The 26,767-nt window shown below is 42.4% G+C and overlaps 1 protein-coding gene across 3 annotated transcripts in view; it reads right to left on the minus strand.

Annotated features, from left to right (window-relative positions):
* Positions 1 to 26,767, minus strand: part of RUNX3 (RUNX family transcription factor 3) — a 542,293-nt gene that overhangs the window by 474,589 nt on the left and 40,937 nt on the right. The gene's annotated exons all lie outside the window — the stretch shown is intronic.

A 26,767-nucleotide genomic window follows, 5' to 3' on the forward strand; every position in this document is an offset into this window, starting at 1 on the left:
TTTACCAAGGCATCACTTTTTATATATATAATTAATACTCAGACATTTTTTTTAAAAATCACACATTGGTGAGCTTTGTTTCATGATTTATTTTCATGTTTTTTTTACATTTATTCATAGGGCGTCTCAATAGCCTGGTGTTTTTTCAAGGCTGTGAAGCACGTATGTAATTGACCAGATGCATTGAAAACAAATATGCAGATACATATTATAAAGGTTTACTCATGCTTATTGATAGTAGAAGTGGTGTCTAATGTGAAGAGCATTCTGGTGCAGCACAGCATGTGAGCTTCACACATTCTTTAATATGCATGTGCGACAGGGCGTAACTGGCAGTAAGCAAAATGTCATAAAAAGTAAGGACACATAAATTATCATTTTGTTGGGCAAGGTTAATTAATGGAAATAAGACAATCCTTACATTAGCTGCTTGAGGGGTTTGTTTAGAATTTGGCAAAGAGGGTACCCTGACGCACTGGCTAGAGGGTACACTCCCCACCAAACTCACTCTCCACCTGCATGATTTAGAGGCAGGCAGACCGAAAGTATGTAGACGACAAAGCCTGCTCAAGACCTGACATACTGCTCCGATGGCCCAATGGAGCTCTGGACGTCAGAGGTTAGACATCCAAATGTGTACCCAATTTAGAGTGGATGATCTGATGGCTTTTTTTGCTGTCTGTTTATGCCAGGAAAAACCTGATGGTGAGGGACAGCAATAACCAAAAGACCCTGACACCTTGAGAAAGTGTGGGGTTATTAGTTGTTTATTTTTCAAAAACAGACTCCCACTTTGGAACTTCGCTTTTCAAAATGAAACAGTGTGTGAATGTCTGACGGCTGGCTGTCATATCTGATGGAGCTGTCCCTCAAAGCTTTACAACATTGACAAAAACTGCTGTAACAGAGGTTCTTTTCATTGTTAAGAGTTGTCTGTTGAGCTGGTTGGACAACTTTAGATTTGGGGGTCAGATGTCCCTCCGAATTTCAAGAGAATGTTCTCTGCCACCCCAATGGAGTACCCTCTGTCCGCAAAACCCTAATTCAGCCCCTAAGATATATGTAATAAAATATGTCTATCCCGCTTAGGGCCCGTTGTTATTATGAAGTAATCAAGGATTGTATTAATGTCACCACTGTTTACCTCAATAGTAGAATTTAAATTATTAAGCACATAGTTATGATTACTTTATGGAACTAAGAATTCTAGTCAGTACCAAGATTAGCAGCAAAATTGTCCTAAGTTCGCCACAGTGTATAGGTAACTCTTTTGCTTGGTATTTTAAGGTGGAAAGTTGTAAAAAAGGAAAATGACTAATAAGTATCTTTGAGTATAGTGGCAAGAAAGCAAATGTATGCAGCCTCAGATTGTATAGGGCTCCTTGTGGTGCCTTTTATACCTGGTCCTTAGAGGTCTAGTATATTACGTAGCATAGCTAGTGTAATCTCAATAAATGAATAATTCAGGAGAAATATTTTAAAATGTATCCATATGCATGTGCTTATACCCTATTTGAAAGGTAAGTTCCCACTGGAGAAGTAAGCGTATCTGTATGTCATGGCAGGGGAACCGTTAATGCAGTCTGACTGTCAGACAGATTCGGTTGATAACCAATTTGTATAAATTGTGTTAAACATTATTTTTAACTTTGAGCACCTACACAGAGGTATTCTCTGCCATTTCACGCCAAGCAGGCACCTCACAAACAGCGGATTTTAGCGCTGTTTAGAGGAAACATCCCACGGCCGCCATGGCTGCTGAAACGCGAGGCCACGCCTACCGTCAGGCCACGCCCACCCCCTCTCTCCATAAATGTGCCTCCCACGCAAGCGCAGCGGACGAGCGCAGCGGGAGCGCCATTTGCGCGCCGAAGGCGCGCCTAAGGCAAGCCCGTCTGCGCTCGTCCGCGCCGAGACCGGGCCCAGGGCCACATCCCCTGGCCAAAAAGACCTCGATAAAAGGCCACTGAAATACTCCAGCCAGGAACTAAGAAATCTGAGACCCACCTTCACATGCTCCCAGATAGAGCCACACAAAGAAGGTAAGAAATGTCTGTCATGCCCACTTACATTTGACTTTCTTCCCGCTAAAAATGTGGATAACACCGGGATACCGAAATATAGAAACCATACCCTGAAAATCGGCCTGATCAACACAAGATCAATGGTCAAACATAATACACAGACATCTGAATTAATAGATGGACAAAAAATTGATATATTATTCGTCACCGAAACATGGGCAGACGAGGCATCAGATGCTGACCTAGCCTTAGCTATTCCGGATGGATACTCTTTTTCTAGAGTCGACAGAAAATTAAAACAAGGAGGAGGTTTAGCGATCATAGCAAAAGAAGATCTTAAGATTAAAACCTCAGATAAAGGTAACACCTCAGACTGCGAAATATTAACCTTCCAAATAAAGATCACAAATAATTACACTTTTAATGGAATACTAATATACAGACCACCCAGTGCTAAAACCCCCTTAATCGACCTGCTAAGCCCTTTTCTTGAAGCTAGTGTGACATGTCCCGACTACACTATCCTAGGTGAATTTAATTTGCTCCTAGAGAAAAAATCAGACTCCAAGATAGCGGCATTTATTGATGCAATGGCAATCTTCGATCTGAAACAGAAAGTCAATTTAGAAACGCACAATGCTGGACATACACTAGACGGTATCTTCACATCTTGCCAGAACATAAATAAAATAGACACCCTCCCTATTCCATGGACAGATCACAAACTAGTAAGATTCACACTAGAAGTTAAAAAGGACACTGGAAGACCAGTGGAAATCATTAAGCAAGTAACCTATCGTGACTGGTCTAAAATTGACAACCAGGCATTCATAGAAAAACTCCAAACATCTTATCCCACTTTTAACGACAATAGTAACATAGCTTGTAAACAATTTAATGAGTGGATAGACAAGGCAGTCAATTTGACTGTCCCTCAAAAAAAGGCAACCTTGAAAAGAAAAACCCCATCACAACCATGGTTCTCAGAAGCTCTAAAAACACAAAAACAAACGTGTAGAAGAGCAGAGAAAAAATGGAGAACTAATTACGACGCCCACCTCAGACAAGAATATAAAGCTACATTAAACAGTTATAAAAAACTAATAATAGAAGAAAAAAGTAAATACTTCACCAATAAGATTAACGAGTCAAAAAACTCCAGCAAAACACTTTTTGACACTGTCAAAAAACTTTCCAAGTTCGAAAATAATAACCCAGAAGCATTGTCATCAAATTTCTGCAATATATTAGGGGACTTCTTCGTTAATAAAGTATCATCAGTATATGACTCCTTCAAAAATCAGAACAACGAAACTATGGAAGAGGATATATCACACTCAATAAATCCAGTAACCCAACAAGACCAAACATCAGTTTTTAGATTCACACCCCCTACAGCTGAGCAGATCCAAAAAGAAATTCTCACTACCAATTCAGGTAGCCCAATGGACCCCTGTCCACCCAGAATCATGCAGGTCTGTCCCATAGGACTAAGCATAGTTCTGGAAAAATTATTCTCCAAAATTATTAATACCAATATCTTCCCAGATGACTGGAAAATGATATCCATCAGACCACTGTTAAAAAAAACCAATCTAGACTGCGAAAATCCCAACAACTATAGACCCATAGCCAGGATCCCGTTTGCTGCTAAAATTCTGGAGAAGCTGTTAAATACTATGTGAAACAAACAAAGACCCCCTGATTTGGATCAATTTCCTGGGTCAGGGCAAAACAATTTATGTGAATAAAATACCCAGGCAAATCCTTAGTGAACACTAGCACATGAACAGTGGCATTCGCCCAAACATAATTTAGAAGAAATAATCAAAAAACGTTTTTGCACATTTGGTGTATTTTAATTTCTGTTATAAAACATGATTAAATGATAAAAAAGTTTTTGGTACATTTGTATCGATACATGATAAAATATTCCAGCATTATAGCATATGCATGGGTCTAAACATACATCAGGTACATATATATTACAATAAAAACCATCTTTTTATTGTAATATATATGTACCTGATGTATGTTTAGACCCATGCATATGCTATAATGCTGGAATATTTTATCATGTATCGATACAAATGTACCAAAAACTTTTTTATCATTTAATCATGTTTTATAACAGAAATTAAAATACACCAAATGTGCAAAAACGTTTTTTGATTATTTCTTCTAAATTATGTTTGGGCGAATGCCACTGTTCATGTGCTAGTGTTCACTAAGGATTTGCCTGGGTATTTTATTCACATAAAAAGAAGCTGTTAAATAAACAGCTATCTCAACATCTGATGGACGGAGATTGGCTAGACTACTCTCAGTTTGGTTTCCGGGCAGAACACGGGACGGAGACAGCCCTGATCACAGCAGTGGAGGAACTCAGGAAAATAATGGATAATGGATCGAAGGCCGCGCTGATACTACTCAACTTATCAGCGGCCTTCGATACGGTCAGCCACTAAATCCTCATAAAGCGGCTAAAAACAACAAACATACATGAGTCAGCCTGCGCTCTTATAGCCTCCTACCTAGAGAACAGAACCTTCTCAGTTGAATCAGGAGAAGCGAAATCCAATCTGTTCAGCCTACCATGCGGAGTCCCGCAGGGCTCATCAATGAGCCCCACTCTTTTTAATCTATATGTAGCTCCACTTGCTCAAATAATAAGGAACAACGGCTTCACCCCTATATCCTACGCCGACGACACCCAAATTGTGGTGTCAATAAGCAAGGAGGTACAAGATACAGCAGAAAAATACCAATGCTGTATGACAAAAATCAGCGATAAGAGTGAAGTCTTGATACTAGGAGGAGACACAAACATATGGTCCCCCCTATGGTGGCCTACAGACATGGGAAGATGCCCAGAATCGTCAGAAAAGGTGAAAAACTTAGGAATAATGTTTGGCACCAACCTTTCTTTTGACGCTCAAGCAAGTAAACTAGCTTCATCACTCTGGTACATCTTAAAAATGATTAAAAAGATTTTACCTTACATACCGTATGACTCACGCAAAACAGTGGTGACAGCACTGGCCTTGTCCAGACTGGACTACGGAAACGGCCTATATGCCGGAGCAAGGAAGAAAATCTTCCTTAAGTTACAACGCCTGCAGAACGCAGCAGCTAGGCTGATACTTGAAATACCAAAGTATGAAAAAGTAAGCCATAAACTAAAAAGTCTGCACTGGCTCCCAATCGAAAGCAGGATACAATTTAAATCACTATGCTTGGCATACAAAGCAATAAATGGAACTGGATCAAAATTCCTAAAAACACATCTGCAACTATATGAGCCAAACAGACTTCTCAGATCCAGTCAAATCAAACTCATAAAGGTACCCAGATTCAGAAGAACCAATTGGGGCGGTAGAAGCTTTCTGGTACAGACGGCAAGAATATGGAACCAACTACCGCTAAACATACAAACCAGTCCATCCCTGAAATCCTTCAGAAAGGAAGTTAAAACATGGCTTTTCGCTAAACAGCTCTAATTATACATCTTTATGAGCTAGTGGGAATTTCTCAGCGCCAAGACGCCCTTGGGCAATCGCGCGCTATATAAATAGAAAAATCAAATCAAATCAAATCAAGTTGCCATATAAGAACAAAGAAAACAATCTGAATATTGCTGATGTCAGGACAGGCCAGTCTTCACACGGGCATCCTGTGAGCTTTCTCCACCTCTGGGGGCAGACTGGGGATACATCCTCCAGTCTTACTCCCAGAGGGGAGAGACCAATTGGGCATTGGGGTGTAGATATAGCATGATGCCTGGTCAGACCACCCCATATCTTTTTTTCTAACAAAGAAAAAAAATCCTTGCTCTCTAGTAGGCTTTCTGCCCAGCCTGGGGGCAGATTGGAGGTAAGTTCCCAATCTACCTCCTGTAGTGGGAAGTCTGTCTGGTCCCTAAGGGTAGGGGGTCAGGACTAATGTCCAGGAAGGCAACCCTTACTCTATATTTGTTTTAAAAAAATCCTCATGTCTAGTGGGCTTTCTGTTCCCCGTGGGTGACAGATTACTGGGCTGGTTCTGGGATGGAGAATGGCCCCATTGTCTGAGTGGGCCTATACCACCCCCTTTTGAACATTTTCACTGCTATTTAGTGGGCTTGCTGCCTCTCCCCAGGTGGCAGAATATGGTAAACCCACCAATCTCTCTGGAAGTGAGGGAAAGGAAAGACTGTTGGGCCCATTGTGAAGTGGGGGGCACAGCTCGATGCCAGACCAGGCCCACACCCACCTCTTCTGTTTTTTTATTTCATTTTTCCTTGATGTCTAGTGGGCTTTCAAGTCCCCTCGGGGTTTCGAAGTAGAAAGTCCCATGCCCAGGGGAGTGATACTCAACAAACATATTCCCTGCAGTCCAGTATAGTAGATGGCTACCTGCTTGGGTATCGTGGTTCCAGGGGTTCCACTAAGGGAGAGGTACTGATGAAAAGGGGGCATTGATCACTGCGTGGGGGCAGAAATATACCCCGAAGCACTGAGGCTTGGACCGGTTTCACTTTTACTGACTGTGACATCAGCCTGCTGTGTGCACTGCTGCCTATCACAGTAAAAAAAAACAAAAAAAAAACAAGTATATTCTTGAGACATGAGGGAAGCTCCCTCACATCCCAACTGTATTTGTTTGAATAAAAAGAGGATTTTGTTTATTAATGTTTTGACAAGCTGTTCATGGCAAGAGCACTACAAAGGTAGGATGTGAATGGTTCATCAAGTGCACTATGGTGGTCAATTGCATAAGTTCTATCATCAAGGTAATCGATATGGAAATTAATACAATCCTTTATTACTTCATAATAACAATCATATCAAACATGTTTGACGTTTTATTATAAACATTTGAGACAGCTAATACAAAGAATGAATTATTTCCAACAATTAATCCTTCCCAACAAAATGATTATTAATATTGCCCTTAGTTTTCATTACATATTGTTCACTTTCAGTGACACCCTATCACATATGGTCTTGAGATTTCATTATATAGCGTGAAACCACAAGTGCTGTGCCACACCGGAGTGCTCCTTACCACAAGACCCAACTTCTACTGTCAGTTACATGAGTAAACCTGAAAACCCTAGATATCGGGTGAAGAACCTAGCCAAAAGTGAAATAGGTTTTCACTCAATGCGAGTCCGAAAATTAGCTGGAAAGAAAACTTCTTTCTTGAGTCCCCTCACCCACCAGGGTTTCCCCTTGGTGACATGCTTCATCGTAGGGGCCATCTCAGTCCTCTATGAACTGAGGCGTGCTGCGACTTGCGGAATTACGTAGGAGCACTTTGGGGCCGACTATGAGGCCGATTATGATGGCGGACGGACTTGAGTCCGTCCGCCACCATAGAGTAGGAGGGACCGTCCGCAGGGGCAGCGGCGGTCCCTCCATACAGATTAGGATGTGACCGCCAGGGTGGCGGTCACATCCTCTATTTTTAACATTGTGGCGGGTGGAGCTTCAAGCTGCACCCGCCGCAATGTTAAAAATGCATGCCCAGCATTTGCGTGCACAAAGCGGCAGGCACCGCGCGGTGCCTGCCGCTTTGTGCACGCAAATGCAGGGGGGTACCATAGGTACCCCCCATGTGCACCCCCACCCCCCTTCACCCAGGGGGCCCGCAACGGGCCCCCGAAGTGAAGGTCCGTATGCTTTACCACCGCGGAAAAGCCGCCGTGGAAAAGCATACTTTTTACTCCATCCTAATATGGCTGGCGGTGTCTGATAGACACCGCCAGCCATGTTACAGCTTATCCGCCGCGGTTGTAAGTCAACCGCGGCGGAAAAGCGGCGGACTGAAACCAGGACCCACCAGCCATCCTAATGTGGCGGTGGGTCTTAGTGGGTCCGCAGAGGATTTTCCGCATCCTCCGGGCCGGCGGAGGCTTCCGCCGGCCCAGAGGATGCGGAAAATCCTCCATCATAATGAGCCCCTATGTGTGGTGTAAAGTGTAGTGGAGTGGACAGAGGTGAGTTAAAAATACCTAGCTAGTGGGCAAAATAATTTTATTCTTGCTCCTAGTTGGTATGTCTAAAAACGGGGTAGGGTACTGGAAAAACTTAGCTACAATGGGTAAGCAATCCCTAGTAAACATCAAAAGGTTTTGAGCATTCCCCTGAGCTCTTCGTCAGGACTACACAGGGACCAGCCCTGTGTACGCCACTCCTAAATGACCTAAATTCAGGTAGTCAAAAGAAAATGAAAAACGAAAGTGCGCTGCAACTAATAAGCATGCGTTAATACATACATACCATCAAGCATTGTCACCTAGTATCTGCGGGATAAAGAGAGACATTGTTAAGGGAACAGACACCCCCCAAAAGATTGGTGGGTTAAATCCAAAATAATGTTGTCTTTCGCACACATAATGCTCCTCTATTGGACTTTTAATAGTCATCAATTCCTCCCAGCATTAGTCAAAGAGTTGTGATGAGCATACTTTGCTATGTTTGGTGTTTGGATGCTTAACACATTGCCCTTTTGTGGCACTGGGGTTCAGCGGCAGTGTACACACAATACCTCTGTGGTGGGGAGGGTGAGAAGCCAGAGTTGTGTGAAGGAGGAAAGAGAGATGGCGGCTGCGCGCATGCATGCTCGCGTGCATGCTAGCTTGAGGCCACCAAAAGCCTGTGGTGGCACTTTCAAAAGCTGCTTTCTAAATGTCTTGCCAAGCAACGCATGCGCAGGCTCAGGCGAGACCTAAAAAGGAAATACTGGAAAGGCAGGTAGTCGGCCTCTGGCATATATCTCTTAGAATGGATGTGAACACTCACAAATGTTTTAGTATGTATGTGTTGATTATATTTTACAGGTCCACCCCCTTCTCTCAGAATGTCCACAATCCCACCCATAGCCTTAAATATATCAATTTCGTCATGCATACATACCAGATTCACAATGGCACTCTTAGAACATAATAATTCACCAAATCCTTACATAAGCAGGATATAGAATTTACATTCTGAAAGTTATGATGCAGAATTTCTGTTAATAAGTCACGTTTTTAGGCATCTAACAAGAACCTGCTTGCACAAAAAACAGGTCTGAATTGGACCCATAGTTTATATGTAAAGATAACAATGACGCGAAAAAATGAAATGGCTTTGGTGCGATAAAACCGTTTAAAAAAAAAAATCTGTTCCTATTCAAGAAATCTCCTGAAATCTTTGTCTTAAAAACAAACATGTTGCTTACAGCTGGAAAATGAAAATTCTTCTCAAAATAGGATGAACAAATGCTTTCCACAATAATAGTTTATTTTCCTGCAAAACTGACTTTAATTAGTTTTCCTGAATACAAAGACTTTTGTTTTAGATTACTACACCCTTATTCTGAAGATCTCATGGCAGGTTATGTCTATTTAAAGAGCTTACAATAGTCTTCTAAAAATTCAAGTATATTGTGTTTGTAGAGTTGTAGATTGGCTACACATTTGGCCTTTAAATATAGCCTCATGAACATCATGTAACCAATTAGTGCCAACAGGAATTTTTCAACTCGCACTGTCGCTGTCATTGCAGTTAACCTCCAAAACGAATGTGTTGGATAAAGTAGTTCATACAGTATATTATAAGTATATTTCCAGAATGCACAGCGAAAACCAGATGGATTAGGGCTTCAAACTGTGTGACGTTTGGGACTGCCAGAGAGTTTGTTCTACCCTAGATTGTGGAGCTAATGCGCCCTGCCCACTGACTGCATCCCCTCAGCCAGCAAGCCAGTTTGTTAGAATGAAAAGGAGACAGGCAACAAGAGGTAGTGTGGGCAGGTGGCCCTGTAATTCTCAGGTCCTGAGTTGCTTGTCTTCTGGTTCAGAGGGGACCTCGTTCATCAGTTCAGGCTGGGCTGGTCCTTTTGGAGCAGGATCAAGACGAATTTGCATATGGTTGGATCTTAATCTGAGCTGGCATTGTGGCAAACAAACAATGGTCTGGGAGGCACCCGTGCAATTACCAGGGACTGATTTTAACTCAAGCCTCCCACAAATCACTTTTTTGTTTACTTCAGTGCAACACCTTAAGTGTGACAGGTATGCACAGACCTGGGTCCAGAGTTCACTTTGACACTGAAACCAAGCTGCACCCTACTGAAAAGCCCCAACTAGGGCAAAACTGGTCTTGGGTTGCTGATGTTCCATTTTGTAGATGACCTATATTCTATGATCCGATATAGGGTTGGAGGGCCACTGGGAAAACAGGGACCCAGCCTCACTTCCTACTAAAGCCCACATTAAAATGCATTACTGGGGATGGGTAGCCCAGACAGCAGTCACCAATCCTAACAAGGGTTGGTTAACTTTGCAATTCCTTGAACCATAACTACAAATAATTCAGAAGCCTAACGATAGGAAACTATACATGCAGTTCATATTTTGCACCCTTTCCCTTAAAGCCATCACCAGCTCTTGGAGTATCACCCCAGCGCCATCTCGGTCCTGCTCTCTTTGTACCGCTGGTTTAGAATCTCCAGCACATTCCCTCTTTGCCTGCCCAGCTTATCTACGCCTAAGAGCTAAGTGGTTCGCACCAATATGCAGGCAGATGGGAACGCGTAATCATGCGGAGGCTTTGCGAATACTCAGATCAGACCATAGACAAATGGTAGCCTATGCAGTGGCTAATGTTTTGAGCATGATGTGGGGCATTAGGAGCAAACTACTGCAAACTGATTGAGTTTAAGAGGGTTGAGGAGTAGTTTACGTCACCTACTCTGTAATATCCTGAAGTTTCAACTGTTTGGCATCCTATCGTGGACACTGAAGATCAGGGTTGGCTCCATGTTAGTTGTCTGTTGGCGACATAGCAACACCCATTTGAAGACTTTGACTCCCTGAAGGTTACTGTTGCTCCTGCTTTGGGTGTTTCAGATAGAGAGCTGCTCCGTTTATGCATCATATCTCTGGTTCCAGCCCCACACGGTCTGATATCTATGATAAGTCTTTAAAGTTTTTAACAATATATGATTTTTTTGAATGAGCTGAACTCTATATTGCATCTAGAGTTCTGATGTCTATTATATGTTTTTTCAAAGTTATTATTAATTTATAACTCTCTACGTATGAGCTGAATGTACTTTTTACCTAAAGGTCTTTGCTACACAATGTTTGCTCGACCCATATTTCATTATTTTATGTAAAAGTTATATTGTGGTCGAACGACCAAAATAAAGTCTGATTTCATTTGAGATTACCTTTATGGCAATTTGGGATGGCCTGTTCCTATTGGAGCTGGATCAAGGCTGATTTGCTTATGGTTTGGCATAATCTGAGATTGCATTGTGGGTAAAAAACATGATGTACTGGGATGCAGCCCAAGTAATTACCAGTCGCTGACATTAATACAAACATTCCTCCTACCACTTTTTAGTTTACTTAATTCTCAGGAAGATACGACAGGGCTCCCATCTACCCTGAAACCAAATGGTACCAGAGCAAAGGGACTCGAATGAGAGCAAGCTGACATTAAAACCCTCTTTTAATATTTTATTACAAGCCAGTAATACCAGTTTGTTTTACATAGACATGCTCCGATGATAGAACACAGGGGTAATACAACAATGAAAGAAAGTATTTTTGCAATGAATGAAAGCTTTATTGATTAATATCCCTACTGGGATCAACGATATAAGGCAATGTTAATTTCTTCATACCATGAAATCATTAATGCGCATGTCCTTACATTGAAAAAAGTTTTTAAAACTTAAATACATTTTGCCATCCATGTTTATTTATTGACAACATTATTGTTTCATCAGCTCTTCTTAAACTGAGTCTAAAATATAAATGAATTCAAAGTTGACGACAAGCTGCTGAGAGTGCCGGGCAAATATAAAGTGCATGTCTTAAATATTGGATCCCTCCATGACACAAATTCCACAGGCCATTACTGCTATTCTAGTGGCTTTTATAAGTATTAAATAGTTGCACTCCAAGCATAAATAATAATAATACTTGTCTAACTCTGTGATCTAAGGTGACTAACATAATTTTGACGATGATTGTCATCTGAAATAGTGGTAAAGACTTGCATAATTTGAGCTTCGTACAGTGATTGATGTCACTTTGGTGACTTAGGGTCTGATCATGAATTTGGTGGTGTGGGAGCGGACCACCACACCACCGGTCCGCTCCCACACCACATAACCTCACCACCGGTCTGGCATTGGTTCTTTTGGTGTTCCCACAGTGGTGCCTATTAAAAAGGCACCACAATTGGAACTCTAAAGCCCATTCCTGCCCGGCATTGCTCGTAAAGTCCCTGCCGTGTAGGCAAGAAGGTGCATGCAGACAGGGGCACATCATATGCCCCCCTACATGCATCCCATGGCCCTGAGGGAACAGAGGCCCTATAAGGTTTCACCGCCATGAAAAGGGTGGATGTGAAGAAACTCGTAATATGCTTGGTGGTGCTGAGGCGACACAGCCAGCATATTGCAGCACTCCGGCCACTCCCAGGAATTGCGTATTCCTGGTTGTTGTGGTGGTCCTATTGAGGTCCAACAACCATACTTGTAATACGGCAGTTGGACCACTGGTTCATCTGTAGCCGCCATGCCACAGTGGGTTTGGTGGTCCTAAGGACCACCAAATTTGTAATGAGGCCCTTAGTCTTGCGATCAATGTTTTTAAGAAAAGTCAAATTTATGCAGGGGCCCCGGTATATAAATATTTAATCTTGCATTCCTTTTTATTTAAGAACATTTGTAGGTTTCCATGAAGGTGTATTCTTTGTTATGCGTTTTTAGGGATCCATGCCTCAATATATCTGTGAAAGTACCTTCTCTTGGATGAAATGAGTTATAGGCCCATCAAACAATCTGTTCCATTGCCATAGTGAATTAATTGATAATATAAAGTTCTAGTCTTAAAGCCTGCACCAGGACTCCTTGGCTTATCGGAGCCAAGTTTCAAAGAATCTTACCTTTGTGTTGGTTTAAAAAGGACCATTGCGTTATGGGTGTTTTGTACGTAAGAGTCTGAGATGTTTTGATTCTGTATATTTCGATTAAGGCCCTCATTATGATGTTGGGCGGAAAGCTATCCGACATCTCATCACAGGCTTTCCGCCTGACATCAAGGGCTTCCGTGAGACTCTCATATTACGATACTGGCGGTCAGAGGGATATTCGTGGGGGAATTCTACTCCTCTTCCGATGGGCTATCGGGCCCCATTGTGGCAGCAGGCGGAATTGTAATCCCATAATGGCAGTGGAGCCAGCCTCGGCTCTGCTGCCAGGATTACAGTGTCACTTTCCACCTGCCCTTTCATGGCAGTCCACCTGCCATGAAAAGGCATACAGAAAGTGACTATGGGTGCCACTTACATACAGGGCCTCCTTACACCTTGGCCCTCCACTATGGGACCTGGGGAGCACAAACATCCCTGCACCATGTGGCAGGCACCAGATGGTGGAACCGCCGACTAATAATCGGGCAGATTCCATCCAGCTTCGGTGTTGGTTGTACGCTTGCCTGACCGACAACGTAATAGTGCTCTCAGTGTTTAAAATGTCTTCTCCCGGAAGATTTCTAAAACTGAGTTAAGGCTGCCATATTTCCTAAGGCCTTTTTTCCTAAATGTTTAAAATAAGCTTATTATCGAGACTTTGGGAGATCACTTTTCCTAAGTTCAAGTGGTGTTCTGCCTACGTCCCAACAAGTGACAATGGTTTCTTTTATCCTGCATATGCATTCAAAGCTTCCAAATTTATTTGTAAACAAATTGGTGTAAGATCAAATAAAACCACATCATCTAAATACAGTAATATTCCTAGATCATATAATGAAACCTGTGTCGAAAAATTCATAACAGTTACAAATTGAGCAGGGAGATCATATAGATATGTCTTAAAAATAAGGGGGGCAACAGAAGCCCTGTTTTAGGCCGTTCTTAGTCTGAATTTTTTGTGTGAGGTGCTTGGTCCCTCCCAGTATTACCCTGCACCAAGAGGAGGAATGCAATGCTAATAGTAGTTTTAATAAATCTGATGGAATGCCCAATGTGACCAGTGTCCTCCAAAGGGTCGGTCTATCCACTTTGTCAAAAGCCGTTGAGAAGACAATGAAGGTAGAACATTTGCGATTTCCTATCCAAATGTTTATCTATTTTTTTATACCATCTTTATTGGGTGTTAAGGTAATCTTCATACATCAGACATGTCAGATATTTCATTACAGTATTATACACTCAGTATTGTACATTACAGATGTTCAATGCCAACATAACCCTATGTATTGAGATGGAATAGTAACTTTGGAACATGAAATCAAAAACATCAACTAACCAGATGTTTATCTATTAAAGGCCGTACAATTGCGATTTTATCCACTGCAGAGTAGTTTTGTCTGAATCTAGCCTGTTCATGTGGTATAATTCCTTTGGAGAATGCCCAGTCCTCGAGATGTTCTAGTATGCTGGCTGTGAAAATCTTTCCTGATGCATCCAGGAGAGTAATCTGGTGATGGCTGGCCAAGAATAATCAAGAGCCTTTCTTATGGAGAGGTATTACATTAGTCCCTTTCCATGAGGTGTGAATTTGACCTGTTTGGTAATAATGTTGGAAGAGAGGAAGTAACTTTTTCCCCTCCTCCTTAAGATTTGTTTATACAACTTTTATGGGAATTTTATCTGGACCCATTGCCGCAGAAGATAGTACACCTGTTATACATGCTGCTATCTGCTTACATTTGGGGAGTGGTGGGGGGGGTGCTATAAACTCAATTTTATTTACAGGGAGATTTAATATCTGTTAAATCGATGAGGACATTCAGTCCCTGGAATGGAGACGGATAATAAAGATTTCCTAACCTCCACAGTGACATGCTATAAGGTTCCAAAATCGTTTTGGATTTTTATTTTGCGCTTCCCGACAGAGCTCGATACAATTCTGATCAGTTTCCCTTCTTTTTAAGATTTAAATCCTTTGTCCTTTTTTTTTTCCAAGTGGTGGAATGTTAAATGAAATTAGTTTATTCATGATAACTGAAATGTCCTTGTCTTGAACAATGTTTTGCTTATATTCCTTTTTTCTCTTGGGACAATTGATAGGCGTCAAAATCTCATAGGTGATTTTCGAGATAATGCCCTCACAGACGGTAATTGGATTCACCTTTTTATCTCTATGTAGTTTTGGTAGTCTTCTATTTGCTCTTTCACTTTGTTGATCGGCTTGAATTCCAGAATATTTTGCCCCACACTGGGTCCATCTGTGCTTTAACATTTTCCACCTTCAATGCTTAATTTTCTGATTGTTGTACCTGTGACTATCATATTCATGAGTAAAGCTGCATTGCCGCTACTTTGATAGAAATTTGCACAGACTGCTTCAAAAACCTTGAATAAATCAGTGGGAAATACATTATCAATGATAGACGTGCTTGTGATTCCTTTTCAAGTTGGGGTAGCTGGTATGTCAGGAGCCACCAGGCCTTTTACTATTATTTATTGATTCCACTGAGATATTCCGGAAGGACTTAAGGGCATATTAGGAAGAACCTCGTAAAAATTATCGGCATTTTAGCAGCAGAAAACTGCCGCTAAAACGGCGATAATGGACTTGCTAATATGCGTTACAGAATTCCAATAGAAGCCCAGGTTAGATGTCCTGCACATCTAACCTGGGCTTTTATTAGAATTCTGTAACGCATATTAGCAAGCCCATTGTCGCCGTTTTAGCGGCAGTTTCCTGCCGCTAAAACGGCAATAATTTTAACAAGGTTCTTGTTAATATGCCCCTAAGTGGCATATTAGCAAGAACCTTGTTAAAATTATCGCAGTTTTAGCGACAGGAAACTGCCGCTAAAACGGCGATAATGGGCTTGCTAATATGCGTCATAGAATTCCAATAGAAGCCCAGGTTAGATGTCCTGCACATCTAACCTGGGCTTCTATTGGAATTCTATAACACGTTTTAGTAAGCCCGTTATCACAGTTTTAGTGGCAGTTTCCTGCCGCTAAAACTGCAATAATTTTAACAAGGTTCTTGCTAATATGCCCCTTAGCTTCTACGATCTGCTTTTTGTGAAGTGGGGATCAAGCATTTGAGTATCTGCTAGGCAAGGTCTAGCACATTATTTCTGCATACAGATAAAGTATCATTTGAGACTTTAGTATTAAAATCCCCCATTAAGGGCATTGCGACATTATTTCCATTTACTTGAAAGGTTTCAATAGAATTTAGTGTGAGATTAAGTTTTGTTGCTGTCCAGGAAGAACATATATGTTAAATAGAAGAAGGGAGAATCTTTTATAATTTTCAGTTTTAAGAACATTTATCTAGATACCTTGTACATTTTGATGGAAAAGATGAGGATCTCAAAGTTCCATAGAATTTCAGTTGACAATAGAATTGTAAGTCTTCTTTTTGCATGCCCTTTGGTTACTGTCTGTGCAGGAGTGTGCATTACAAAATATGCATCTATAAAAAAAGTTCTATACTGCTAGTTTTCTGAAAGGTAACTTATTGTGGGATTTTGCTCTGTTACTAGTGCGATTTTGTCTGCGCCAAAGCCAGGCAGATTCCTTGATATTATAGATAATTTACTGCCAAAAAGGAAATTTACATTCTGAACTCACTTTGTTTTCTTTAATTGCCCTGGCTAGCCAGAACCAGAAATCCTCCTTAAAAGATGCCTCACATATTTGATGCTCTCGATGGTGATATATCTGCCATTTGCATTCACTTGCATTATAACCATATTAAGGCTACTCGATGTTTATTACCTGAAAGGGAGTATATATATATATATATATATATATATATATATATATATATATATATATATATATATTAGTACTGTCTGTAACGTTCTGTATAGTTATTGCAGCTTTTGAAGTATTACAATTATGACTTCAAGATTTCAGTTTTCACATATAACTATAGACAGAAAACAATCAGTTTCTCTAACTGCATTTATTCTTTAAAATAGAAAAGTACAAAATTCTAGTATTGTTTTAGGTTTTTCTCCCGATGTGCACAGGCTAGTTCTACAATATTCAGATTTGTGCACTGTTTTATAGCATATGACTACTTACACTGTAGAATCCCATAGCCTTCAAAGTGTATACATGTTTTCAATATGTGTAATATTTCTAATTACAGCCTAAGTTTTCCACCTGCAAAAAACATAAATGCAGAGAAATACCAATGCAAGTGAAAAAATAAATGTGGAAAAATACAGAGAAAAATATAAAAAAGAAAGAATACCATAAAACTGGAATTCCAAAGTGTAATAAAATGTCAATGCTGATGACATCAATATATAACTATATCACATGTTAGGAGAGTCACTGTTCAGATCAGGTAACACTCAATACTAGCTGGAGAAGCTGGATGGAAAAAAATAATATACCATGACTGGGACATGTTTTATGTCGGAACAACGCATGCCTTTACCATGCCATTACTCTACAGTCTTTACAACAAATGCACCTTTACAACGCATTCCTTTACCAAGCATGTCATGCAACAAGTAAACAAACAGCAGTCGGCACTGCAGTACAAGAGACGAGAGGCGGGCCTACTAGAGAACGGAGGGGGCCACCATTACTTGTCTGCGCCAGACCTCACATAGCCAAGCAGCAAGTACACAGGAATTCATGGATTCCACTGATAAAGGTCTCATTTACAGATTGGGGTAAAGCGTACACTGACTCCATGGCTACTGTCTAGCCATTTCCGTTGATCATCGGCCAGAAGTCTGAAGCCAGTGGTACGTAGCTTTTGGCCACAGGTTCACCCACCACCTTGGCCATTATGGGAAGTGTTAGCAGCCTCATCTCAGGAAGATCATACCATGACAAGCAGTGCAAGGCGAGCAAATTCAGCAGCAAGTATCAAAAGTCTGCCCACATTACCAACTTTTTCAAGCAGCAGTAAGGGCTTCTAAAAAAATGGCTACAGCTCCCAGGATCCTCTGCTACATGGTTTACCAACTAAAAAGTCTTGCGCGACTGGGGCAACTGGCAATGGGAGCTACACGTACTTAAATGATTTTCAAGGGGACTGGAATGAAGATGTGTGCCCCAGCAGCCCGGGCAGTGACACAGAAGACATTTGGGAAGTGCGGTCCTTGAGCAGTCACTTAAGGGGACCGCCACTCAAACTGTTAAGCCTCTACAGCACCTGCTAATTATTCAATCTGACATTAATAAGTGACCTTGATCCAAGATGGCCGAAGGATAAGGAGCTCCCGCTGGGAGCTCCCAAGCTAGGGATCGCCTTATGGCGAAAATCCCTGAGAAAAGCCCCCCCATCGAGCCACCACCACCACCCCGGGGATCTGAAGACTACAATCCTACGATGCACCAGGGCCACTCCGGTGCTATCGCTGAAAGAAATGAAGTCTACCACAGTAACACGCAAAATCAAAAAAGACTACCGCAAGCAAAATTCTAGTAAGATGGCCGAATGCACAGTTGAGCTGCTAAAAAGCAGCTGAGAGGAGACGCGCTCAGGATCACCCTTCCAGTGCTAATCCATGGCCATAACCTACCTTCCGGGCACTGCCACTGTTACTCTGCATCCCGCGACGACTGCTTCTCAATGCAAAAATAAAAAAAATTAAACTTGGATTACCTTTGAAGTGACGACCCTTGCACATTTACTCTAGAAGCTGCCTTGGTGCCCGATATGTTTTACCCAGACAAAGCAGCGAGAGAGCATTGAGCTCCTGCCTACGAACCTCTCATCCCCATGACGGCCACTCCTGTAATTCAGAAGCCAGAAACAGGGTTCCTCTCCCGATAAGTGGTTGGGGTTTTATGGGATCTCCACTCCACCACTGAATGATAGAGGGCCATGGGACTAGCGACCATGAACGGAATCCTTCATTTTGGTGGGAAAAATCTTCAGCAGTGACACCGCATGCAGCCTGTCTTCGTCCGTCACAAAGGATTGGGAGCCTGATCTATGCCTCACAACTGACGGCAGGGGCCCACTCATGCTCCCCCATCGCTTCCCTGCATGCCTGCATCTTATCGTTGGAGATTGAAAGTTTGAGGCTGCCATGTTGCCCCATCTACTGGCCCTCTCCGCGGCCAGCTTACTTCAGCTTGGAGAGCAAAACCGGCCTGTGGTACTGCAATACTGCAACCTCAGCCCGCTTAAGGGTTTGACACATGACTCAAAAGGGACTGCCTTTGTTCCGGCCCGGTTTGAGTGACTGACTCAGAGTGTTACCCTAATTGGTGCCGGTCTGCATACCTGAATTAATCCAGCTACCGTAGGCTCGATTTCCTATCCCCCTCTACTCTTGGTGTACACTGTTACGTATATCTGTGTTTATCCCTTGTAACTGCTTCATTTCAAAAGTTCTATATATTATCTGTCACTGGTCAACTGTACGTTGTTGTTTTGTACTTGCCCGTATCCAATGTATTCGTATCTACACATATGTAACTTGTGCAACTATTACGTTCCCATCTATGTAAAGCGCTCTGATGCCTCCGGTTCAGGTTTGCGCTGTATAAAACGAAAAAAATTAAAGAAAAAAGAAAAATTACAATGACAAGCCTAAGGGAAGGCGCTGAACTTTGGAGCTGTGAAATGTACTATTCCAACTCCAGTCTGCGCGAGAGCAGGGAAAGAGTAGAAAATTAATGTCCAAGACTGCTTTACCTAAGGCATATTGTGTAACAACGTGTGGTAACGCATTTGTCGTAACGGGCGCGTTATAACTGCAGTGCGTGGTTCACCTGTCGTGCTAAAAAGGCTGTTTACCCTGGGGCTAGATTGCATGAACTGCACAGTGTGATGTTTTTTTTTTTTATTTCTGTGCTAGCTTGCACCAAAGTACAATTTACCACATTGAAACGTACTTGTAAATTGTGTGTTATTTTAATCCACTCTTTCAGGCAAGAAGTGCAGCTCAGCAACGAAGTAAACAAACAAATATTCATATTTTATCTATAAAAGGCTATACAATCTTTGTTTTTTGCTCTCACAAAACAGCAACAACAAACATAAAAGAGAAACTGAGCAAATGTCAATAAGGTGCTAAATAGCATTTTAGCGCAAATTAGCAGTGATGAATATAGCACCACCAGGGGTGGTTTATTCAATCTGGAATTTCCAGGTTATGCTTTTGCCATCAAGTGCGTTGTCAAACTCTGAACATCTGTCTTTGGCTATCCACGATAATCTATAATTAAGACAAATCGTTTCTTCAATGAGAAGCTGCTAAAACAAACATCTGCTCAACTGCAAGGACTGCTTCTCTGTAAATACAACATCTCTGGTGCATTTAACGACACATTCTGGTCTCTGAGGCTCTTTGGCACGGTCCGTTGACAAGTCTGACTTTTACATATTGTAACTGCACCTATTAAATTATTGGGGATGCATAAAGATATCATTATGCATGGAAAGCTATGCAAGTCAGAATATTTTTGTGCGTAACCCTAGGGATTGCCATTATTTTAGACAGTGCACATATTGGAATCCTGCATTTGAACTCTTGTGTTTTTCTGCATATGAAATAGTGCCAATGGCTGTGAATGCAGGCACAGGGTCCTACAAAGGGCAGCAAACCTCCATTCCTGAACCTCTGTCTGCTCACTCTCGAATTGACCCTCTACTATTTACAATGACAGTTCAGCTCCTACATTATAATGTGACTTTATGAATCACAGACTTTGCAACCGCAAAAACATTTTGCATATTTGACGCTTGCCTCTGCCTTTTACACAGTGGTTGTGTGTGCATTTATATGGTGAGAACTGTCAGTAAATAATTTCTGAATGCCCACAGCATTACAAGTTCGTGTGAGCTCACAGTATTTTGCATGTACTTCCCAATACTGGATTTGTGAATTAACATTTGGAATTTTGAACCACAAAAGGCTGCCTTTTGTAAACTTCACTTCAGTGCACACAGATCCGTATTAATTGGTCTCTGACCGATCAGAGTCGGTTCCATTGCTACATTCTAGTTTCTAGTCTCTTGGGCAAATCCCCAGAGCAATATGAAAAGGGGGGGCCCTTGGCCCCCCCCGCCCGCATGGCGGCGCGGCGACCGCCTCCCCCTCCGTGCCTCTCGGTGGTGGGGCGTGCCCTTCTGGGCACACCTCACCACCGATATGGTGGCGCCCTCCCTGGCCCGGATGTCATTGTAGGACTTCCGGGTCAGGGGGGCGGGCCGCAGAAGGGGCCGGGTGGGGGGCGTAGCAACCCCCCCCCCGGCCCCTCATGGATAAAGAAGCTGGGAGCGCCCGGGAGACCCTCTTGTTCCCTGGACGCTCCCCCACAGCGTGTCGTGCCCCGCGCTCGGGGGCTGGGAGGGCACGGTGGGGGGTGCACTGTTGTGTCATGCCGATGGGACACCATTGACTAGGTACCAGTTTAGGCGGGTCCTAGAGCTGACGGTGAGACAGGCAGGTTTAGATCCCAAGGAATTTAGCACTCACTCCTTTAGGATAGGGGCGGCAACAGACGCAGCACTAGGGGGTCTCTCGGCTGAGAGTGTGAAGAAAATTGGGAGATGGTCATCTGAATGTTATAAACGATATGTATGGATTGACATGTTATGACAGGATGATTCTCACGCTTGGTATGTTTTCTGGTTCTTGCAGTTTCTCAAACCTGTGACGCAGGGGAGGAACTCACCGCCGGGCGTCAAGGATCTACACCGTCACAGCACAAGCAGCATGCAGGACGCAGGACAATGAGGATTTGGATTGTGGGCCACTCTTATGTGAGGCGGGCTAAGCATGTTTTTCTTTCAGGAGACCGTAAGAGGAGGGCGGCGCTGAAGGGGTTTGACATCTCATTCTTCGGGAGGGGGGTCTGTGCCTCGGCCAGTTTAGGAACTTCTTCCAGGGACTCCTAGCTCAGCAGCCCGACTCCCCGTCAGTGGTGATACTTCACCTAGGGGAGAATGACCTGGCCAAACTGGGGAGGCGCATCCTCATTGAGGAGATCATCTCCACTGCGGGGTGGGTGGCCAGGACTTGCCCGGGTTGCACAGTAGTATGGTCTCAACTTATCCCTCGGTGGCAGTGGGGAGGGGGGGACTCGGTCAGGGCGTTGAATCACTCGGTAAAGAGGATCAACACACAGTTGGACAAACTATTTCGAGCCCCCGGTTGCAGACGATTCCACATGGGTGTATCTGGGGCGAACAATTCTATCTGGGGGATGGGGTGCACTTGACGGAAGCTGGGAACGTCCTGTGGTCTAATAATGTCTGGGCCTGGTTGGAGGGATTCGCTAGGTGAGCACCCTCTAGGTTACGTCAAGAATGGGGGAGGCCAGATCGTCGGTTAACAAAGCTTGCCTGTGGTGGTAAGGTCATGACCGGTGAGCAGCTAATTTTAAGGTCTGAGGGGGCGGGCATCATCCCATGGAGGTTCCCGCCCAGGGGGAGGGGCCATTGGCCCCTCCTAACTGGTGCTTCAAAGGGGCGCGGGTTGGAGTAGTCACGCTTTCCTTAGGCTGGTAGCCACCCCGCGCGCGCATACTTATGACGTCACCGGATGGCGCAGAGTAAGGGCCCTCCTTTAGTGGGTAAATGGAGTTCACGGCGTGGACCGAGTAATTACCGGGCCCGACTGCGCATGCGCACATCTCTAGGTAAGGCGCAGCTCGTAGGACCTGACACCGGTTAGCGACCTTGCCATATGGCCAGAAATGTAGTATACAAAAATCTAGATGAGGATGTTAGATTCGGTTAGGAAACAATCTGTATTAGAGTCTCTGTTAAGGTTAGGCTCTCAAATTTGTTGACAATATTGTATCTAATGTCCTGCTGAGTTTTGTATAAAATGTTTATCATGCAATTAAAAATGTTATGATCTTATATCTTAATAAATACGGCCGGGGGGTTTCACGACCCCCCGCCTTCCAAAAGTTAACCATGTTTCATGATCCTGTATCCGGGGTTTGGTGTGGTTAGCTGGGGGGGGGGGGGCAGCCAGTCGCTGACCATGTGTTGCTAGGCTACCACAAATGTAACCATGTGTAAATTCCAGGTTCTTTCAGGATACCTGTAGTAGCGATCCTGTCTCATTGTAACTAGGGTTGGAGTGGGACAAACAATAGGCCCAAGCACCAAAATAAAAGTGGCCACATTAAGGAGTTTTGAACTTGCAAAGACACTATTTATTTTGCAAGGTATGGGAGATTGCATGCATATGTGTTTAGAGTAATATCAGGGACAACAAAAGCAAAAATCCAGCCCACCTCGCCATAAAACAGGCCACACACTTCTTGAAAAAAAAAAGACGCACCCATAGAATTGTAAGACCAGCCCACTGGGTGCTGCCTAGATGCTCTACATGCCAGTCCGACGTGAGTTGTAACCTGTCCTCCTATCCTTTTCACGTGAGAACAAGTTATATTTGTTTATCACCCTTCACCCAAGAAGCGCATTTCAAAACCACGTTTATATTATTAATCCTAACAACAAAAATAAGCATATTTCAACGATTAAACTTCAAATAAGAAATGTATTTCATCATCATCCTGAAAACCATACATAGCATTGCTGAAGAGCATCCAAGCGCTTTGGCATGACAACAAGAAGACGGGCAGGTTTAAACGTGTTTTCTAAGCAGCAGTATTTCCTACTGCATTTGAATTGCTTCAGTAAAGTCATTCAAATGCCACTTGAGCGTCAAACTCTTCACCCCTGCTCCAAGCGTGCTCATTTTATTATAAAACGTCCTTGCACTGATTTATTCAAGTATCTGGCGTTGGTTTTGCTCGCGCAAGAAGCTAATATATATCACACGTTTAATGTAGTTCTGCTGTTCCTTTCCCACACTCATTTTCTAACAGAACATGGTACTTATGTACTCATCCAATTATGTCTTCTATGTTCCCTCCTACTGCAAACTATCAAGAAAGATGAATACACCATGCCAGCTCGCGTCACCGCCAGCCTAGCCCACCACTTCCTGAACTTCCGGGTAGTGCTGGAAGACGCACGTTCTGTGCATGGTATGACCGACAACCCCACCACCTCCCACAAGTTCCAGCTACCAGTCATAATAGTATGGCATTGACATTTAAGAGGTATTTAAATGTTGCTACTGGACCAAATTTACAATGGCAATTGGTGTTTTGTAACGATTGTAAATGGCTGAATTATATTCTAAAGGTGTGTGAGCTACAATAACCACTGTCATTTTACTTTTTAAGTTTTAAAATCAATTACAATTTTTTTACAAAGAAATAGTTCAGCAAACCAACACTCAATACACTGGGGCAATATCGTAGACAAACTCTTTATCTGCAGACAAGGGTATCTTTTAAAATCACTTACAGTGTGAATAATTTGTCTCAGACTAGGGCCAGAACTATGTGCTTCGATTCAGTCCAAATATGGGCTTTGATATTTTTGTATTTAGTTTCAGTTCTGTTTTTTTCCATAGCATTGATATGCCATGTTTTAGTCACCCCGTAGTGAGTTCAATCAACTCTGGTTCATTTTTCATGCATCCAAACAGTGTGTTAAAACGGAAGGTGATAATCTTCGAAGAGATTCATGCCGAAAAAGAATTAACTAGAAAAACATTAGCCCAGCAATCTTCCCTTGAATTTTTTTAAAACAATTAAGCTAGGCTTTAACCCTAGAAAAGTAATGTGCTTTCAATAGAGCTTGCATAATGTATGCAAACTGTTGATTACATGATAACATTACATAATAGAAATCTAATTGCCTGCATTTACTTTAACAGCTATATAACCCCAAAATACAAACTATATAGAGTTATAGTAAGCAAATGAGATGGCTCAGTGACTTAAAATCTCCCTTGTATTTACCTGCTGGTCATGAACTCAAATCCGTGTGAGGCAGTTGCGGCTGGTATGACTCACGGGCAGCCACGGCCCGTGGAGGGAGTTTTGGTGGGGCGGAGAGGCGGGCGGGGGAGGGGGTGCTAAAAACCGGAGTATGGATAATTGAAGGTAAGTAAACAATTTAATAAATAAAACGAATTTCGTAGCGCACCCTGCATCACATTTTGCGATGCAGGGGACACTACGAAATTTGTTTTATTAAGTAAATTGTTTACTTACCTTCAATTATCCATACTCCGGTTTTTAGCACCTCCCACCCCGCCTTTCTGCCCCACCGAAACACCATCCACAGGCCGCGGCTGCTCGCGGATGGGGTTGCGGGGGGTCGTGCGGGGATGGAGGTTTAATTAAAAAATCATTTTTTTATTAACTTACCTTCGCCAGCCCTGTCCCACGTCATCGGTCTGCATCGTCCTCCCTGCAACAGGAAGTAGCCACAGGCAGCCTCCCTCCCCTCCTCTAAGCCAATCACAATGCTGCAATGGGAGAGTTGTGATTGACTGGGATGCCGAGCACACAGGCGTCCCCAGCCAAATCCTTCTGCTTTCTCGTAGTGCGAGAAACAGAAACTTCAAATGGTATTTATAATACCATTTTATGTTTCTGCTTCTCGCACACCACTCCTCCCCCTAAATGGAGGAGCCAGCCCTAGTCTGAGGCCGGTCAACTCAGAACCAATAAATTGTATAATAGTAAAACGTATTATTTACAGCACTTGGAAAAGGCTAACTTACAGTACGAATGTTTCTATGACCTTTTTAAAAATAATCAGATCTTATGTGCTCTAAGACAAATATCTGTCAGCACTGCGAATTTTAAAGTATCACACGAGGATGAAATACATGTAGTATTGCAGCTGCCCAAAGAGTACTCTATTTTCCCTCGGGAATGGAGGTGGAGGAGAGGATAATTCTGCTACTTGCCTAGTTGTGAGTTGGATAGGATTATTCCTATTATTGGAGTAATACATTGTCTTGAATGTGTAATTTCTGCACCACATTTAAATTACTATAACTTTATTTATTCTTTCTATGTAAAAACAAACTTAAACTATACAAGCGACCGTTAGTAATTCTGAAGTTCTAGTTACACCTTAAGCCTGATACACTTTTATGATTGTTTGCTGTTCACAAAGATATTTTACTAGTAGTATCTTTATGACTGTGGAGTCTCCGCACATGAAAGGATACAACAATCCTTTCTTTTTGTGTTGTGACTCAGCAGTCATAAAGATAGTACTAGTAAAATACCTTTGTGAATAGCAAACAATCGTGAATTTCCACAAATGTGTAAGTTTACCCTTGTGATTCAGGCACATAAGTTACAGTTTAAGTATCACCGTCAAATTATTATAACTCGCACACTTCCATACAGAGTGTAGTGAACTTGGTAGTCACACTACATTAACTATAATTTGCCACACTACCATGGTATGTGTTCTCACAAATTATGTGATTTGGGATGTCATAAGTGCTGTTATGAATGCTATAATTTCAGATGGTATTAGTGATATAATATGAAAGGGTATAAGCAGTACAGGGAGAAGGCAATAGTTATAGTTAGTGCACTGTGGCTATTGGGTTCACTACACTGTGTAGGGAGGTGTACACATTATAATAATTTGAAGGTGGTGCATAAATTATAAACCTAAGTTATAACTATACATTTTAGAAATTTCTAAAGTTTGGGCAGTGGAAATTTGGTTAGTAAAGAAGGAATAAATAAACTTTTCCTAACTATAACAAAGGTATAATCATTGTTCTTTTTCATTTAATTACACTGGTTTTTATTTTGTAAAAAAAAGTGTTACAAATTGTAAAGTGTACTGTTGTCATGTGAAGTGTTGGTAAGGGGAGTGTGATAGGGTACTGTGGAGGACAGTGTTGTACAGTGGAGTATCGTACAGTGCAGTTTCATCTACCCCCCTGGGGCACA

This window comes from Lissotriton helveticus, chromosome 3_1 (genome assembly GCF_964261635.1).
Source record: "Lissotriton helveticus chromosome 3_1, aLisHel1.1, whole genome shotgun sequence".
In the NCBI taxonomy this organism is placed as follows: domain Eukaryota; kingdom Metazoa; phylum Chordata; class Amphibia; order Caudata; family Salamandridae; genus Lissotriton; species Lissotriton helveticus.